The following is a 17807-nucleotide window of genomic DNA, read 5'->3' on the forward strand; positions in this document are numbered from 1 at the left end:
ACAGAGGGAGGGACGCAGGGGCCGGGACCCCTGTCAGGAGGCAGGATGACCTCATCACTCATCTTCTGAAATTCATTTGGAAAAATAATCTTGAATAAAAAACGTCTCATTGTCCAGTTTAGTTCTTAAATACGAGGCATCTTTCCTCCCACAGATGGTTAAAGCAGAGACCGCTCAAGGCAAATCTGCTCTGACGGGTGAAGGGCAGGGCCCGGGAGCGCGTGCACGCATGCGTCCCAGCCTCCATCCCCACCCCCCGCGGCACCCACACTCCATCGGAGGGTTGCCTCCCCCACTGTGAACGGTCCCCCAGGAACCCGGCATCACCCCCGCCAAGGGTCAACGGGCCAGTCCTTTAGGATGTGCTCTCCTGGGGCCTGGCGGCACTGCGAAGGGCTTCCAGCCCTGGCTTCCTGGCAAGACCACCGAAGGCCCTGCTCCGGGCGACACCCTGGGACGTGGGGTTTCTGTCCTCCCGAGTCCATCCTTCCATCCACTCCAAGACACTGGGGCCCGTGGGCAGCCGTGCGAGTGAGGCTGGAAGCAGGTTTTTCACCCCACACAGCTTGAGGGGCAGGAAGAGACGCCAGGGGCGATGGGAAAGCTTGTTGTTTTGATTATGGTGATGGGTTCATGGGTGTTTGTGCAGATCAAGCTGGTCAAACCCCACACTTAGCTATTATACTTCCTTTACTCCCCGGTGACACTGTGAAGGCTGGGGCAGTGGGATGAGAAGGGAGGAGAGGCCGGCTCCGCAGATGGGAGACTCATGTCTCTGTCTGGGGTTCACGGGCATCATTCAGGTAGAGAAGCTGGCATCTGAGCGGCTCTTCTTTCTGTCCACATCGGGACTGGCAACGGGATTGCAGACTCTGCTTGTAGCATCAGCCCAAGCGCAGAGGCAACCACTCAAAGGCAGAGCAATTTCGGGGACTGGAACGTTTTGCCTTTTGGAGGATAGAAAGGGGCTGGAGGCCCAGCTCGAACACGTAGGCAGCCGGCGGGGAGAAGAGGAGGTGGGCTGAGCAGGGAGGTGCAGACAGAGAGCTTTCGGGTCCCTGAGCTCATGGACAGGAAGTGGGGTCCCAGCAACAGCGACACAAAGATGGGAGTGGTCCCCGAGAGGCCACAGTTGAAGGTGTGAACCCAAATATGAAAGACATAGAGCAGTATCCCAGCTCCCAGGAAACATCTAAGATCACTCACTCTTCACTTAAAAAAAAGTTTGGTCACAATGAGAAGCCCTTTCAAACACGCTGGTGTCTAAGAGCGCCTGAGAATCTCACAGATCTTCCCTGCTACCCGGCATGAGTTAAGAACGGCAGCCTGGTGACTGCTGCAGGGAAGCTCCGCGGACGAGCAGCCTGGACCCCAGCCGCCCAGCACAGGCCGTGCAGCCTCGGGCTGGCCTCTCCTCTCAGGGTGAGGGGGCTTCTCCTTGAAGGAACGGGAGCCCCGCCGGCATCAAACGAGGCCGTGTGCACAGTCGCGGGACAGGCGCCTGCGCAGGAAACGTGGCCTCTTTCTCTGAGCCCTGCCCGCCGTTCCTCCTAAAACATCCCCAGTGACATTTTTCTGGTGAAGCGATAAGCAGTGATGACTATTTTTAATTTAAAAGAACTTCTCAGACGATAGTGTGGAAGCCATTAAATTCACTACTTACGGCCACTGCTGATTTCACTGATAAGTTTGTGTAAAGATGGAGGAACAGAAAACTGTCTCCAGCACACGGCGACGATCCCCATGAGGACAGACGTGTGGGCAGGTGTCCGCCGGGTGCAGGGCCGGGTCTCACGGCTGGTCCCCCGAGTGTGCGAGGCCCGTGGCAGGTCCCCGAGCGTCTCGGAAAGCGGGAGGCTCTGTGACCCCCTTCACGTCTGGTGGGGGCAGAGTCAAGAACGGCTGTGTCTCTTCTAAACTCCTACAAGTTCTCCCCAAACCAAAATACCGACAGTGGGTCCTGGGGGGAAAGGTGAGGTCATGGTTCATTTTGCACAGACGCACAGATGCACACACATCTTTACCTTCCAAATTCTCTGAGAAAAGTGTACATCACCCTCACGGTCATCCAGCCAGAGGAAGGAAAGAGGATTCCAACTCTGTCAACAGTCAGTGGCACAGACACGCAGCTACGTCTGCGTACACGCATGTGAGAGCGTGTGCCCGTGAGTGGAAGCAGGTAGCTGGGAAGCGCGGCCCGTTCTCAGGGCTCGGCGTGTTATCACCCTTGCGTGACGCACACTCCTCGTCCAAGCCCACCGTCGCCCCTGAGGCAGATGCGCCCCGGCGGGGGCGGGCCGTGGGCGCCCGGCTGCGGCCTGGGGAGCTGAGGCGGGCTTCGGAGGACAGAGTCGGGTTGTGCCCGTCTCTCTCGGCTGGACCTGGCACCACGATGGGCACTTACAAACGGGAGCGGGTGAAGGCGACCGTCCGTGAGGGGGCACAGCCGGGCGACTTCTTCCACCTCGTGAAGTTCTGATGAATAACACGCCCTCTGTTTCCTGGAGAACAGAGGCCCCTTGGAGAGCTGGCCGCAGGAAACGGCCTCCGCTCTGCTGGGTGGATCTGACCCAGGTCCCAGCTCATGGCTGGCGGTCGTGTCGTGTCGTCTGTAATCCTGCGGGTCTCCACGTGGAGGGTGTCACACGGGGCCGTCATGCAAGACTATTTCTGCCTAGAGCTCCTCCCCATCTGGGTCAGCGGCAGCTCTGTACCCGAGTCCTGTTGGGCGGTCTTCCCCCCTTGGTCTCTCCGTCAGGCCCACCCGCCCCAAGTTTAGCCCCTCCCCAACCTGTCAGTGTCACTTCCAAAAGGCCCCGAGAAGCCTCCCCTTCTCTCTCTGCAGCCTCCACCCTGATTCCTGCAGCTTTGACCTCCCCCAGACCATCCTTAAGGAGCTCCCGCTTCCTGTCTCCCCTTCTGTGACCCACGACGTGCACGTGCGACCACAGTCTGTTTCCTAAAAGTTACGCAGGCATGGCCGTCTGCCTTCTGTGTGGCCCTTTGTACTTAGAACAAAGTCCAGATCCCAGTGGCCATGCAGGCCTGGCCCGCCAACATCTCCAGGCTGGCCAGGTGTCCGCGTCCCACCTTGCTCTCTGTGTCTCTCCAGCACACCTGCTTCTCCCCACCCTGGTGGGCCCTCTCATCCCTGAGGGGCCAGTAAACGTCAGTTCCGTGGAGGGCCCTCGACCTCACGCAGGCCCCGGTACGAAGCCTGGACTGTTAGCCACACCGTCACAAATGTGTTTGCTTTATTTGCCTAACGTCTACCTCTCCCGTTGGACCAGCAGCTGCACGGGCAGCCAAGGTCTGAGCTGTCCCCACTGTGCACCCAGGACCCCTCCCAGCACTTGTGCTTGGTGGGGGGTGAGCGGTGACGGGTGACGGGGCTGCAGCATGGTGGACCCAGAGCTGAGTGTGGGCGGGACGCTTCCCTGGCAGAAGCTCAAGATAGAGCTCAGTTCCGTAAGGATGAGAAGAACCGACCGACCCTCTCCAAGGGCACACATCGTATTATGCAAAGTCTTGAACCAAACAACAAGGCACTGTGGTTATGACAGCAGCGCTTGGGTGCACTGCTCAGGACTTGGGTGTATCGTCTCAGCTAATTTCCAAAGGATCCTGTGAGGCCCGTGTGACATAAGGCTCACAGTGAGGAGAAACTCATAGGTGGGTATCACTGACTGACAATCACAGATGCCTGAAGAATTTCCGAAGGCGCTCGCTTCGACAGCACATAGGCTAACATTGGAACGATACAGAGAAGATTAGCAAGGTCCCTGGGCAAGAATGACAGCAAATTCGTGACGTGTTCCATACGGTGAGTCCCCTACATACGAACCTTCAAGTTGCGAACATTCCAAGACGGGAACGTGCGTTTGCACGTCCAATCACGTAAGTTAGTTCACGAGTCTGGAGGACGTTGTCACGTGCGTGTATCCTCTACAACCGGTGGTGCTTTTGTGAACTTCACTGTACAGTGCTGTATAGAGTACCGTAGCACAGGATCTTTATTTCCAGCCCAGGATGTCCGGAAGCAAGTGTAAAAGCAGTGGTGATGTAGCTGTACTGCTGAGAAGCGCCAGGGATTGGAGGCCCAGAGAAAGGACGAAGGGAGACACGAGGAAGAAGAAGTAACTGCAGAACTGAAGAGAGTCACGACGCAGGAAACGGCAGGGGACTTTCTTTAGTTGAGGAGGCGCTGTTAGCTTTCAAGGCACAGGACCCGAACCTACAACAGTGCACAAAGCTTGCAGCAGCCGTTCAGAATGCAATCCAGTGCTACCGTGTCATCTATGACGAGAAAAAAAGAGCTACTACCCAGACATCACTCGATCGTCTTTTCAAGAGGGTGGATAGAACTGAATCCAGCAAGGAGCCAGAGCCTGTGCCGTCAGCGTCAGGCGTGAAGGAAATGGCAGCTCGCCCTCCGTCTCCTGTTGCTGACGACCCTTCAGCTCTACCGTCTCCCACCTCCCCTCCCTCCTCCAGTCAGTAACTCTTCCTGCCTGTGCCCTCGATGCCAGCCCCTGGATGCCAGCTGTGTACTGCACTGCTGTACTTTTCAAGGGACTGCACTGTAAGATTAAAAATGTTCTCTTTATTTTTTGTGTTTGTTTTTTATGTATTATTTGTGTGAAAAGTACTATAAACCTATTACGGTACAGCACTGTATAGCCGACGGTGTTAGCTGGGTACCTAGGCTAACTTTGTTGGACTTATGAACGTGCTCTCTGAATGAAACATTTTTATGTAGGGGACTTACTGTTATTTAAAAAAGAATTTCTGAAGGGAACTGATGAGGTGCCCCCCCCCCCAGCCCGAGGCCGTGTTACGGGGTGTTCCATGCATCGTCCTTTTGTCCGGGGCACTTGAACTTGAGTAGAGATAAATTAAATAAATCTTAAGAGATAAATTTGATAGCTTTGTACGTATAAATAGATCTGCTTTTCTCCAAAGCAGGTTGACTGTTTCCTGGGTGTCAAGGCAGAAAGACAGGCACAGCAGGACCAGCCCCCAGAAAGCTCGCATCCACCAGGGGGTGAGCATGTGAATAAAGGATTAAAACACAGCGGGGGACACCCAGGAAGGGCCAGCCAGGGCTCAGAAGTGGGCAGAGGAGGGCAATGGACATTAAAATTCAGCCAGTCTTCCGCTATCCTTTCTTCTCTACAGCGTCCACTGTTTCCTTGGGGGTGATGTACCCTCTCGCTGGGTGAGTCTTAGAGGGACAGTGGATCTGGGTGCCTGCCCTCCCCCCAGAAGCCTCAGCGCCAACTCCTTCTGGAGTGCAACCCTGCCCCTCGAAGGGTCAGCATTGGACCGTGTCAGCCATGCCCAGGGCCGTCGTCCCCCTGCCTCTGGGTCAAGGCCACCGTCCAGTCTGCTCTCACCACAAGACGGCCCAGCTCTCCGGGGCTCGGGCCCACCTCCTCCCAGCTTCCTGTCCATCCTGTGACTGCGAGTGTCCCACCAACAAATTCCTTTTCACTTTGGTGTCTAAGTCGTCTCCGTTTCGTGCAACTAAACCGTCTAATTATTAAGGGGGCTGAGATGCGAGGAGGATCTGGGGAGGCCCGCGCTGGAGCAGGGCTGTGCAGCGAGGGCACGGGGAAGGTCTGTGGAGGAGCCGGAGGAGGGGCGGGACGCGCCACGGGAGCCGGGGGTGCGGGGGCGCGGGGACGCGGGGACGCGGGGGCGCAGGGGCGCTCCGGGGTTGGCCTGTTTTCCGTGGACGGCGGGAGGGAGGGGCCGCGCTGGGCTCCTTTCAGCTCAGTGTCGGTGCTTCTCCCCCGGCCACCTCCCAACAGCGGCTCTAATCCTTTGTGCACTTTTTCCAGCCTGCAGGAGATTCTCTCCATAAACCCCATTTCCCTGCCAACAGTCATGACAAACGGTAGCCAGCCTTGCTCCCAAGAAATGACGGCTGTGGGGGCTCCCTGGCCGGCTGCACATGGAGCTGGCAGGACCTTGTGCGGCCCCCGCAGGGCTGTCGCCTGTGCGCAGCCCGCCTTTCCTGTCGGCCCCTCAGCCGCCCCCTCAGCTTCTGGGCTCCCTCCCACTCCCCACAGCACCCCGTCCCTGCTGAGCATCTGGAAGGCAGGTGTGTGGACAGGCCTGCACCTGCGATGAGGGGACTGCACAGGCGCGAGGGCCACGGAAAATGGAGGCCGACCCTCTGCAAGGACCTTAAGGTACCGCCCCGTCTGAGGGGTCTGCGGTGGGCGCAGGGCTCCTTCCTCACCGCCCCGTCTGAGGGGTCTGCGGTGGACGCCGGGAGCTGGAGGGCTGGGCGAGGGGACCACTGTCTCCAGGGAAGCAGGTTAGTGGAGCTGGTGGGTTTATGTGCTGTTTCCGCGGCGGCCCACAGGCTCCCTCAGGGGCCACCGCGGTTCTCGAGCATCTGGGCCCAGCCCGGCGTATATGAGGCCCAGACCCTGGGCCGGGGCTCCTGGAGGGGCGGGTGGTTAATTATGTGCTGCTGGGGGGCGGGGTCTGCCCAAGGCCCCGACCCTGCCCCTGGGCTGCAGCTGCTTGTTTTCAGCGTTTCTCTCAGGCTGAACGCGAACAGAACAGCTCGTCTGCACACCAAGGCAGACCTGCCGTGTGACGGGCTGAGGGCCTCACGTCGGGCCGGGCAGCTCGCTCCCCAGGCCTCGGAGGGTGCTGGCTGCCGGGTGGGGGTGGCGCCCAGGCCCCGAGCGCGCCCGCCTGGAGGCCCTGTGCTTCCGGCTCCTTCACCGGCGGAGCCGCGGCGGCCTCAGGCCCTCAGACCCCGCGACAGCCTCCTGCTTGTGGGGCCTCTTGCGCTCGCTTTGCTCTGTGGCTTGCGACGCGTGTGCCTGGCGGCGATTCTGCGAACAAGCCCTGGGAGCTCGGAGAGTTCGTCTCGGAACCGCCTTCTCCCTGGCGCCCGCAGCACCTGCCCCCGAGTGCCGTCACCTCTGGAGTGAAGGCGCCTCGGCCCCCCAGCACGGGCCCTCTTCTGGGGGCGAGGAGTCTCTCCCTCTCTGATGGACTTCGTCTCCAGCAGCTGCCCCGAGCCTGGATCCCAGCGCTGCCCCGAGCTGTTCCTGGAGGCTCAGAGGGACTCCTGTGACCCTGCGTCTGGGGCTCCCGCCACCTCCCCTGGGCCAGGAGGCTCGTGAGTGGCCCCGGCGTGATGCCCCCCCGCACCCCGCAGAGGGTCAGGGTGCCTGCTGTGCTGCTCTGATGAGGCCTAGGGACCTCATCCAGGCCACCCCGGTTGGTGAGTCCTCAGCGACTCCTCCCTCCCTCCCCCCTCCCCACCCAGTGTCTGGCTTCGGGCTTCATTCAGAGCAGCCATTCTCCTCGGCCGTCAGGCTGGGCCGGTTCCGAGCTCCGGGGAGAAGGGCCCCTCTCGTGGGGGACGCCCCGAGCCCCAAGAATGGAGGGAGCAGGGCCGCAGGGACAGGGGAAGCTCATCCTCAAGGGCACGGCCTGATTTTCACCTGACCTGGGGGTGACAGCACGTCGAGACACACAGGACAGGCGCATGCGACACCAGCGCAAGGACTGAAAAGCGGGCCCCAGGAGACTGCAGGGTGGGACCTCCTTCTGCAAAGTCTGAGGCCAAGCAGAACAGGTGGCGATGGCCGGGGCTTGTGTGTGTGTGAGGAGACCGCGGGTGGGAGCCAGCAGGGGCTCAGGCGGACACCCCTCACTGGCCACGAGGGACCCTGGACTCTGCCAGCAGGCACACAGGTGGCCTTTGTGTCACTGACACAAACGTGCAGTAAGAGTCAGGGGGAAAAGGCCACCGGGAAGGGCCAGTGACCCCAAGCTCCTGCCTGTGCTTCTCAGCCCAGGGGGAACTCTTTACTCCCAGGAACAAGTTTGGGATTTATCCCCAGGTAGGGTGGCCACTGGCCAGGAAGCTGGTGGGAGGTTGCAGCTGGGTCCCAAAAAGCACCGCTGTGTTAGCTCCCGGCCCAGCGGCACGTGGAGGCTGCAGGGAGTGTGCGGACGCTGGGGGGCCTGGGAGTGTCCAAGCTGCTGGCCTGTGAAGGCTCGCAGCAACCAAGCCCCACACGGAGCCCCAGATGCTGTAGCAGATGCTAAGCCACAGCCCGAGGCCGTCCTCAAGCCTGAGCCTGGGTGGTCAGCGCATTCCCGGGTGGGCTGGAGCACGTGTCCAGGGCAGAGTGAGAGGAGCCCTGCGTCTGCAGAGCCGAGGTGGAGTGGGCTGTGCCTGGGCTGGGCCTGGGATCCCCCACGCAGTGTCCCAGCCCCACTGGGACCATGAACTCAGGGCCTGAGGCGCCCGAGCACCGACGTGTGCGGTGGGGCCTTTCCGAGAGGCAGGGCCCTGGGGAGGCGACGGGGCACGGGGTGGGGGGCAGGGGACGGAAACCACTAATTCCAGAGCAAGCCCGATGTGAGCACACTTCCCAGAGTCGTGTTTATTCTCCGGGAGTGAAGGCCTTGGGCTCGGGGCTCGGGAGCCCTCAGACGTGGCCCCCGGAGGGGCTGCCCCAGGGGACAGGTGGCAGGCGGCCACGCTCATCCTGCGCGCACACCGCCGCTCCTCAGGGGAGGGGCAGAAATGCGGGCAGCGTCTCAGACCCTCTGCTGGGTCTGCTGCTTGCCCCGGTCCTCCCGGAGGGCGTCCTCCCCCGCTGTTGCCAGCCGGTCATCCCTTGGGCCCGGGGCGGGGGGCATGGAGCCACTATCCTGTGTCCCCCTTCACCCAGCTGCCCCCAGGCTGTTGGGCCTGGCCACTTTGCAGGTCTGCAAGGTGGGCTGGCCGTGGCCCTGCTCTCGCCTCCCCGGGCCCCCAGCTCCTGGCCTCTCCTTGGCTGTCCTGTCTCCATCCAGACAGGAAGCCTTGGGTTTGTGGCAGCTCAGCCTCCGTCTTTATGGACAGCGCACCCGTGCCCCTGCATTTGCAGCCACGGATCCGGGTCCTGGATGGGCAGGCAGCCAGTGAGCTGACCCTGCAACCTCTATTCTGATTCTCTGCGTCTTCCTGTTTGTTTTTGGTGAATGAATGGAATCTCAGATGATTCTCTTTTTTCCAGCACGCAGACGTGGTGCACGCCGGGCGCGTCTCTCTGCTGCAGTGTCAGATCCACGCCGCTGGTGACGGTCACGGGAGCCCTGAGCCCGCTCCATGGCCTGTGCCTGCTGTGAGCCCATCCCTCCTCCCGGCCCGCGGCCTTCCTGTCCAGGCAGCAGATGCGCTCGGCCTCGCGGGCTGCCCAGCTCTGCCGTCCTTGAAGCAGCCACAGAGGGGCCACGCAGGTGCAGGACTGAAGCTTTGCCAACAACACTTCATTAGTGAAACACGCGGTTGGCTGGTGCCGGTGTGTCCACACCCGCATGGCGGTGGGCATCCAGCTGTGACGCCGAGGCTGGGTCTCTGACCACAGGCCCAGCTCCCTCTGGGGGCTCACAGAGCTGAGCGGGCGTCCACGTCTTGTTTTCAATTCGTGCCATTTGTGGTCCCGTGGGTGGCCCGTGGCCTGTGAGGTCGGGACTCTGTCTCAGCCGTCCCAGCGAGTTCCCAGCCGGGTCTCAGGCAGGGAGCGCCTGTAGTTTATTTCTCATGCCCGACAGGTGGGACCAAAGCTGGCCCAGGAGACTTTCTTCCTACAGATCCAGGACATAGTCTCTGCTCCCAGCACATCACAGGCACTTAAAAAATACAGGTTTATGGGCTTCCCTGGTGGCTCAGTGGTTGAGAATCCACCTGCCAATGCAGGGGACGCGGGTTCATGCCCCGGTCCGCGAAGATCCCACATGCTGTGGAGCGGCTGGGCCCATGAGCCATGGCCGCTGAGCCTGCGCATCTGGAGCCTGTGCTCCGCAACGGGAGAGGCCACAACAGTGAGAGGCCCGCGTACCGCAAAAAAAAACAAAAAAAAAATACAGGTTTAATTAATGAAAAGGGTGTTAGCTAAATAGAGCTGTCTAATTCCACAGCCTATATTTTTTCCTGGAAATTGTTGCCCCAGGCGGGCCTGGAGGTGGCAGCCCTCCCCTTACTGAGGGTCTGGGACCCTCCACTGAGTCACGGCACCTGGACCCACGGGAGGAGACTGGGACGCCCATGTCTTTGACTCTCGGTAGCACATTTTGAAACACCAGCTGCACAGTAACAGCTCCCGCTGGGTAGGTGACCTCTCGCTGCTGAACTGCTGGGGGTGCCCGGCAGCCGCTCCTTCCTGCGAGGACCGAGCCGCAGGGACGGGGCCTCCTTCAGGACGTGCGTCCGGCTCACGCGGCCTCTTGTTCTCGCCCGTTCTCCTTCCTGAAGCTGTCGTCTTCCTGACGAACAAAGGAAAGAGAAGTAACTCAGCGAGGCCGAGCACAGCACAGGGACTAACTCAGATCTCACAGGATGACTCACCGCCACGCCTCCCCGGGGACCCTGCGGCCTTGGCCGTCCTTGTCCCTGCCCACTGGCCGCCACCTACTCTCGAGAAGCCGGCGAGGAGCCAGCCCCTGAGCGGCAGTGTCTGGGGCGGGAGCAGCCATAAGTGACCGTCCTGTGGACGAGAACTCAGAGCCCAGTGAAGCCCAGACGCTGGGCCGAGTCAGCTGGGTGGGCATCAATCAGATGGTCCAGGGAGGGCTCCAATCCCTCCCGCTGGCCTCAGTGCTGGCTTCCGTGCCGAAAAGAGCGTCCTCAGTCCTTCGATCTGGGGGTGATCGGCTGTTCCACCGGACACGAATGTCCTTCTGCTCTATTTGCCTTTGAAGAGGTCATTGCTTTAACTAGTTTAACTTTTCATCATCTGACGTGAGGAGGATGTAGTAACTGCATAGCGATGGCCAGACAATGGATAAGACAGTAAGTTAATCATGAACGTAATACAGCGTCTGCTAAACACCCGCCGTTGGGCTGGGGGTTTGTGCATCTCATCCAGCCCGAGAGCAGCCCTGGAGGAGGGAACCCCTTTGGCTCACTGACGGCTAAGTCAGTAGGGCTTCCTCCGTGCACAGAGAGCCCCGGGGGCCCTGCCCGCAGGTGTGCCTCCCAGGCGCCCCGCCCGCAGGCACTGGGTGTTCTCCCGTCTGTCATCGTCCCTGCATGGGCCGTGGCCACGGGAGTGGCGTCCATCAGCACAGACGCGCCTCTCAGCCCCTGCTCACGGCCCTTGTGCGCAGCAAGGTCTGGGGTGGCTGCACGTTGGCACACAAGCACCCAGGCCAAGCACGGGGGCTGGGGTCCTGCCCAGGCAGGCAGTGATGCTGAGATGCCTCGGGCAGTGCTGCGCCCGCACTGCGCCAGCCCTCCCAGCCCCGCTCCCGGAGCCTGCGGCCCTGAGCGGGAGGCTCTGGCCGTCCTCCTCACTGTCCTGTCACATAACTTGCTTTATGTTGAAGACAGGGCAGGACCGAGTGTGCCCCAGTCCAGCCTGCAGGAGGTCAGCCAGCTGCCCAGCATGGAGACCACCAGGAGGGCTGTCCCCCACCTGCATCTATGTTCTATGTCTTCAAAGAAAAGGATATTTTAAGAAGAAAAAGAGATGAATCTGGGTGTCTTTGCCTTGTGGAAAGAAATAGTTTTGTTTTTTCTGTACGTGGGCCTCTCATTGTTGTGGCCTCTCCCGTTGCAGAGCATAGGCTCTGGATGCGCAGGCCCAGCGGCCATGGCTCACGGGCCCAGCCGCTCCGCGGTTCGCGGGATGCTCCCGGACCGGGTCACGACCTGTGTCCCCTACCTGGGCAGGCGGACTCCCAACCACTGCGCCACCAGGGAAGCCCAGCTGTTTTTAATTTTGACACAATAATAAGAGAATAGACTTTGGGGAAGAAATAGACATGAAACATTCATGCTTCCTGAGGATGAGTAAGGATTTGGTAACTCCTCTGGGTGGACGGCAAGGAAGCTCCTCTGGATCTGGTCCCGGGGCTAGGAGACCCAGAGGGTGCAGACGGGGCTGCCTCGGGCTTTTCAGGCCAGCTCTCGGGTGGACAGGCCGGCCTCTAACTCCTCCGCTGGCAGGACCTGGGGGGTCTGAGGGCAAACTGTGCAGGGGGGGGCGGGTGCTCGTCCTCGAAGTCAGAGGGAGCCCAGGAAGCAGGCGGCCAGACAGGGACAGGAGGCCAGGAAGGACCCCAGCCCCGTTGTCCCCTAAACAAGCGTGACTTAGGATCGCGAGCTCAAGTCTGGGCCCAGGCAGCCAGCAGAGCCCAGCGTCCACGCCCACCCAGGGACCCCAGTCACCTCTGGCCACGAGCACACAAGTCCACCCCTAGGGTCCCCTGACTGCTCCTCCAGCAAACAGCCCCCACAGAGCTTCTGCGGGGGACCGGTAGGTCGGCTCCAGGGAGACTGTGTAGACGGAGTGTGTCCTGCATGGCTGTGTAGACGGGGTGGGTCCTGCGTGGCTGTGTAGACGGGGCGGGTATTGTCTGTGTGACGGGTGGTTGTGCTGCGAATTTACGGCGTTCTTCGTGCTCTTCCCAGCAGGCGCTCAGTCCTTCTCTAGGACGAGTGACCCGACCCCAGGGTGTATTTGGAGCAGAGGACGGGAGTATTTGGCACCTGGAGACGCAGCAGTTTGAGGGAGGTGTGTGAATGCCGGTCTACACACCTGAATGCTGTGGGTCCTCCAGGCTGTGTCTGTGGAGCTCATGTTCTCACACAGATGCTGGTCCCTGGCGATGCTGAAATGCTCAGCTGGTACTTGTTCGCCTCAGTGCTTCGCGTCCTGGATGTGCCGGAACTTTTCCTCCTGAGGAGCAGGGGCAATAGCGTCTCCTCGGGGCCAGGAGGATGGAGACGTGCAGACTTGCTGCTTTCCTCTGATGGGATGAGGTTGGGAACACGGCCCACGGACCCTGGATTTATACCTGTGCACACGCACGTGCACATGTGCACAGAGGAGGGGCCTGGGAACGTGTCCACATACACATGCACACACACACACTGGGTGGCAGTGAACCCCAGCTTCCAACTAGGACGTTTGAGCCCCTTCCTGGCAGGTACCCTGTCTGGGTGGCTGGTCCCCACGCCCTGCAGGGTGAAGGCAGCCCCTTTCTTAGGATGTCGGGGCCTCTCTGTGGACCTGGGCCACGGGCACCATCTGTCCCGTACTGGCCTGGATGTGTGGTGAGTAATTCTAAGCTGCAAGAGAATGGTTGGGCTGCACCAGGGAAGCCAAGGCCCCTCCCCTGAGAGGTCAGAAGGGGCCCTGTGGGCCTCCTCAAGTGGAACAGCACCTCAACACGGGCCTGGGCTGGACGCCGGGGAAACCCCGGCCCACGGGCTCCTGCATCCACGCTGCTGCTCCGTTTCCCCACCGGTGAGCACAGGTCTGCCTGGCTGGGGGACGGCGGCTTCTGATGGAGGCCCCGGGGGTGGCAAACGGCCTCCTGGCCTCCCGCCAGACACCTCGGTGCCCAGAGCCTGGCCAGGCCACGTGTGGGCCCTGCATGGGTGGAAACGCCCCTCGGCCAGAGGCGCGGCCTCTTGCTCCCCTGTTCGGGGTGCCGGCAGGGACCCCGAGCTCCACAGATGCTGCCTGAGGCCGGGCGGGGATGCTGACCCCGAGCTCCAGTGCACACACCTCCTGCCTGAGGCTGAGGCAGCCCCACTCTCCGCCCTCTGCACCTCAAGCAGCCGGCTTAGAATTTTATAGTCAACGTGTAAGTTCGTCTTTGCCTGTTGCTTTCTGGAAAAAGCTGGTCTGGGGAAGCACTGGGGTTGGAGGGAGACAGCTCCACCCACGGGCGCGGAGGATGGGCCATCTGCTTGCAGACGCTTCGGTGACAAAGGCGAGATGGCCCCATGGGGACAAATGGGTCCTTTTGTGGGAACGAAGTGTCGTGGCACCCAGGCGTGTCCTCCAGGAAGGGCAGCCATGGGAGCCCAGCAGCCCTGGGAGCCCGGCAGCCACGGGAGCCCTGCAGCCCTGGGAGCCCGGCAGCCCTGGGAGCCCGGCAGCCATGGGAACCCGGCAGCCACAGGTGCCCTGCAGCCACGGGAACCCGGCAGCCATGGGAGCCCTGCAGCCACGGGAACCCGGCAGCCACGGGAGCCCTGCAGCCCTGGGAACCCAGGAGCCATGGGAACCCGGCAGCCCTGGGAGCCCTGCAGCCCTGGGAGCCCTGCAGCCACGGGAGCCCTACAGCCCTGGGAGCCCGGCAGCCACGGGAACCCGGCAGCCACGGCCCAGCTGCTGGTTCGTGTGCACCCTCTGTGCCTCCGTTTCTCCACCTGTGAAGAGGGGGCACAGGGCTCCCGAGGTCCTCTTGGGCTCTTGGAGAGAGCAGGAGCCCTTTGAGGTTTGGGGGAAAGATTACCCCCTGCTCACCTCTCCCCTCCCCGCACCCCTGCAGGGCACAGTGTGTCCCTCAGGCGCGGCGGTGCTGGGCCACGTGGGCCCCGGCCTGCACGCCGGCAGACTGGGAGCCCGCTCGCACGTGAGCCCCGAGGTCCCTCGGGAGGCGCGTTCCCGAAGGTCGTGCTGCGCGTCCTGCAGCAGGTGGGTCTAAACTGTGGGTCAGCGCATGGCTGGTGCCCCTCTGACCACCTCCTCCCTCTTCCTCTCACTCGAAGGACATTTTCAACCTCACGCTGTGGGACAGGCCCTCGTGGGGACTCAGGTGGAGAAGGGAGAGGGGTCAGGAGGAATCACAGGTCGCAGGGAGGAGAGAGGTTGGACTCGGACAGCCCGGCGCTTCCAAGCGGGCGTTGGCAGAGGGGCGGGCCGCGGCGGGGGCTGTGCGTGGTGGGGCTGCAAGTGTGCAGGGGGCTGTGGGGGCCCCGAGTCTGGACTTGACCCCCAGGCTGCAGGAGACCAGGCGCGCTTTCGGCAGAGGTGCCTGCTGTTTTGTGAGGTGAGTGGCAGGATGGCAGTCAGACAAGGGGGGCCATGGTGCCCTGTGGCCCCAGCTGCCAGTCAAAGCCTCCTGCCTGGTCCGGGGCTTTTAGGGGACGTGCTTGGGATCATGGGGGGCAGATCCCAGTGTCCTCAGCAGGGAGGCACCTTCTGGGAAACCTCAACCCCACCGTGAACAGCTGGGCTCCTCCGCACCCCCAAGAGGCCCTGATGCTGGGATTCCCGTCAAGAGTGCCCTTAAAAAAGTGGGAGCAGTGAGTGGAATGTCTGATTTCACCCTGCTTTTGGAGCTTCTCGGGTCGAGGACAGTGTCAAAAAACGCTTCAAAAATTCAGCAGGAAGGAATTACAGTCGAAGATATGAAGTAGCTTCCCTTTCAAAATCTTGCTTAATTTGTCCTACTGCTATTAAAGGATTAATTAATTCCTACTCATTAAAAATGCTTCTTCAGAGCTATCAAGTACTTTGGTTAATTAAAGGAAACTTAAATTTGCGAAGAATCAGTAGAGTCTTACTAAATAGTGTTTCCGCCAGCTGCTGCGGGATCCATTTGACTACAGCTGCATATTTAGGAAAAGCTGTTGAAAAGAACAGCAGCAGGTAACCCTTCACTTAAGACTGCGCAGAAGCTGTCCTTGAACAAGCCAGAGCATGGCTGGGGCAGGATTCAGAGATTTCACCCGTGGCCTCCGGGCAAGGAAGAGGCCTCTCACTGGGAAGGGGCAGCGCAGGGTGCAGAGCCCCTACCAAGCCTGCCGTTCATCAGCTCTAAGCATGACTCTGGTTTTCTCCTACCCACAAAGCAATGACTCACACGCTTTCCAGTTGCACATAATCTGTGCTCCCAGTGATTTCGCTGCAGCACCAGGAGGGGCAGGTGGGCGTCTGGATGGCGGCTCTGGGAGCAGCCGTGGTTTGCTGGAGCGACGGTGCGTTGAGACCCTCCCCTCTCGCCTGCTCTGCCGCGGCTGGTCCCCTGCTGGCCCCAGAGCTTCCCTGTCTAAGTCTGAGCTCAGGGACGGCGCTCGGATGCAGCATCTCCTGGGGGACCCCCCTCACTGTACAGACCTCTCCTCTCCTTTTTCCACAGAGCCTGGTGGTGGGTGGATGGACCCTCCTCACCCCAGACACAAAGCTAGATTCCAGATGCCTACGGAGATAAACACATAAACGACAAACTCTCACCACGGGAAGATTAACACCGGCGAGACAGTGACCTCGGCACATGAAACCCACTGAGTATGCTGGACCCATGAGTTCACGGTAACACTGGACATAGAATCGGTGTCTCTGATTGTTGTCATTTGGTATTATGAACAAATCAACATTTACAAAGCAAGTAAAAACAATAACACAATCAATGCAAATCATGATTATAAAACTTATAAATATGTTAGAAGAGCCGTTCTTGGTAAGCAATATCAAAGGAATTCTTAAAAATCTTTAAGAAAAAATATATAATTGGTTATTCTTGGAGGATGCCATTGAACAAAGTTTTAAAAACAATTTAACAGATGCACACTGGTAAAGAAGCAAGCGCTAATCTTGTCTTTCTTAGATGGACGGCACCAAAGGGTGGGTGGGGCCCCGGGTGGGCATTACAGCTTCCCCTTTGTCCCTGACCTTGGCTTACCTTGCTGGGTAGATGCTGGGTCTCCAGGGTCAGGGCCTGTGTCCAGCTCTCCGGGGCCTCCCCTGCGACCCCGAGATGCCGGGCACCACCGCCCCACTGGCATCAGACCTTCCTGGACGCTGCCCCACTGGCTGACCCATGTGTGGAACGCCCATGCGGGTCTCGTGGCTTTCCTCCACTGTGTTTGGCTCCTGGGGCCCGTTTCCTGGCTCCAGCCACGCCCAGGTCTTCAGACACCTCTGCGGGGTCCCCGCTGGGTGCCGACCAGCGCTGAGCTCACGGCTCCATCCACGTCTGCCGCGGCATCACACGTGGCCTCAGAACAGTGTCCAGCAAGTCACACAGAACATGCAGCAAAGATACAGACTTTACTGGGGAAACAGCAAGGCTCAGCGAAGGGAGAGAACCCAGGGACAAGCCCAGGTCTCAGTGTCCACGTCAGGCATACGGGGTTAGGGGGCCTGCCGGGACGTGGGGCGTCTGTCCACGGGAGGCTGCGTCTGGACGCAGCCCCCCGTCCGGCGGAGCCCATCCCCTCGCGTCCACAATTCATGAGTGAGAATTTTCTTTGCAGCATTGTTTGTAAAAGGAAAAAAATGAAAACAACTCAAAAATCCGTGAATAGAGAAGCAGTTGAACTATGGTGCAAATTATGGAATATTCCACAGCCTTCCAGGTTAAATGTACCAGAACTGCCACGATGGACATCACGGGACAGACCACTCTCTCACACTCAGTGCCCACATGATACTGCGCTGTGTGGAACCCACGTGTGGGACCCATGTGTGGAACGCCCACGTGGGTCTCATGGCTGTCCTCCAGCGTGTTTGGTTCCTGGGGCCCGTTTCCTGAGGAATAACTCGCAGGTCTGGCCAGGCCAGAAGCCTGCCTGCCGCTCCTGCCTGGACAGGGCTGGCCTAGCGTGAGGTGGAATTTCTGATTTGAATCACTGGCCCGTGTTGAAGCCTGGCCGCTGCAGCCGGAAGCCTGGAGCTCTTGCTGGGATCCTCGGCAACAGTTGGTCTGGGCTCCTGCCTGAGGTCGGGCCTTGCCGAGCAGTGGCGGCCCTGGGGTCGGGGATCGATCTCTGCGCACACACAGGTGCTGGGCGGTGATCGCCGCTCCCAGAGCGCTCGCTCCCCACGTCCCGTGCTGCCCGACAGCCCTGCCAAGGCCGCGGCCCCAGGAGTAAGGGCGAAGGCCGCAGGTGTGTCTCCCGCGAGACACAGAGAAGGAAGCGCCTGTGCGGACCCTCTCTGGGCTCCATCCTGGGGCCAGGGCAGGGCTGTGTCTCCAAGACAGGGCAGTGGACACTGCAGACAGTGCAGCTTCCCTTTTCCAGGTGGCGTCCAAGG

The 17807-nt window shown here is 60.4% G+C and overlaps 1 non-coding gene across 1 annotated transcript; it reads left to right on the plus strand.

Annotated features, from left to right (window-relative positions):
- Positions 1–3720: 3720 nt before the first annotated feature.
- On the plus strand, positions 3721–3826 carry LOC117307568 (U6 spliceosomal RNA). Its single transcript, XR_004521335.1, has one exon. It is a non-coding gene; the product is annotated as a U6 spliceosomal RNA (small nuclear RNA).
- The last annotated feature ends 13981 nt before the right edge of the window (positions 3827–17807 follow it).

Source organism: Tursiops truncatus, chromosome 12 (assembly GCF_011762595.2).
Source record: "Tursiops truncatus isolate mTurTru1 chromosome 12, mTurTru1.mat.Y, whole genome shotgun sequence".
In the NCBI taxonomy this organism is placed as follows: domain Eukaryota; kingdom Metazoa; phylum Chordata; class Mammalia; order Artiodactyla; family Delphinidae; genus Tursiops; species Tursiops truncatus.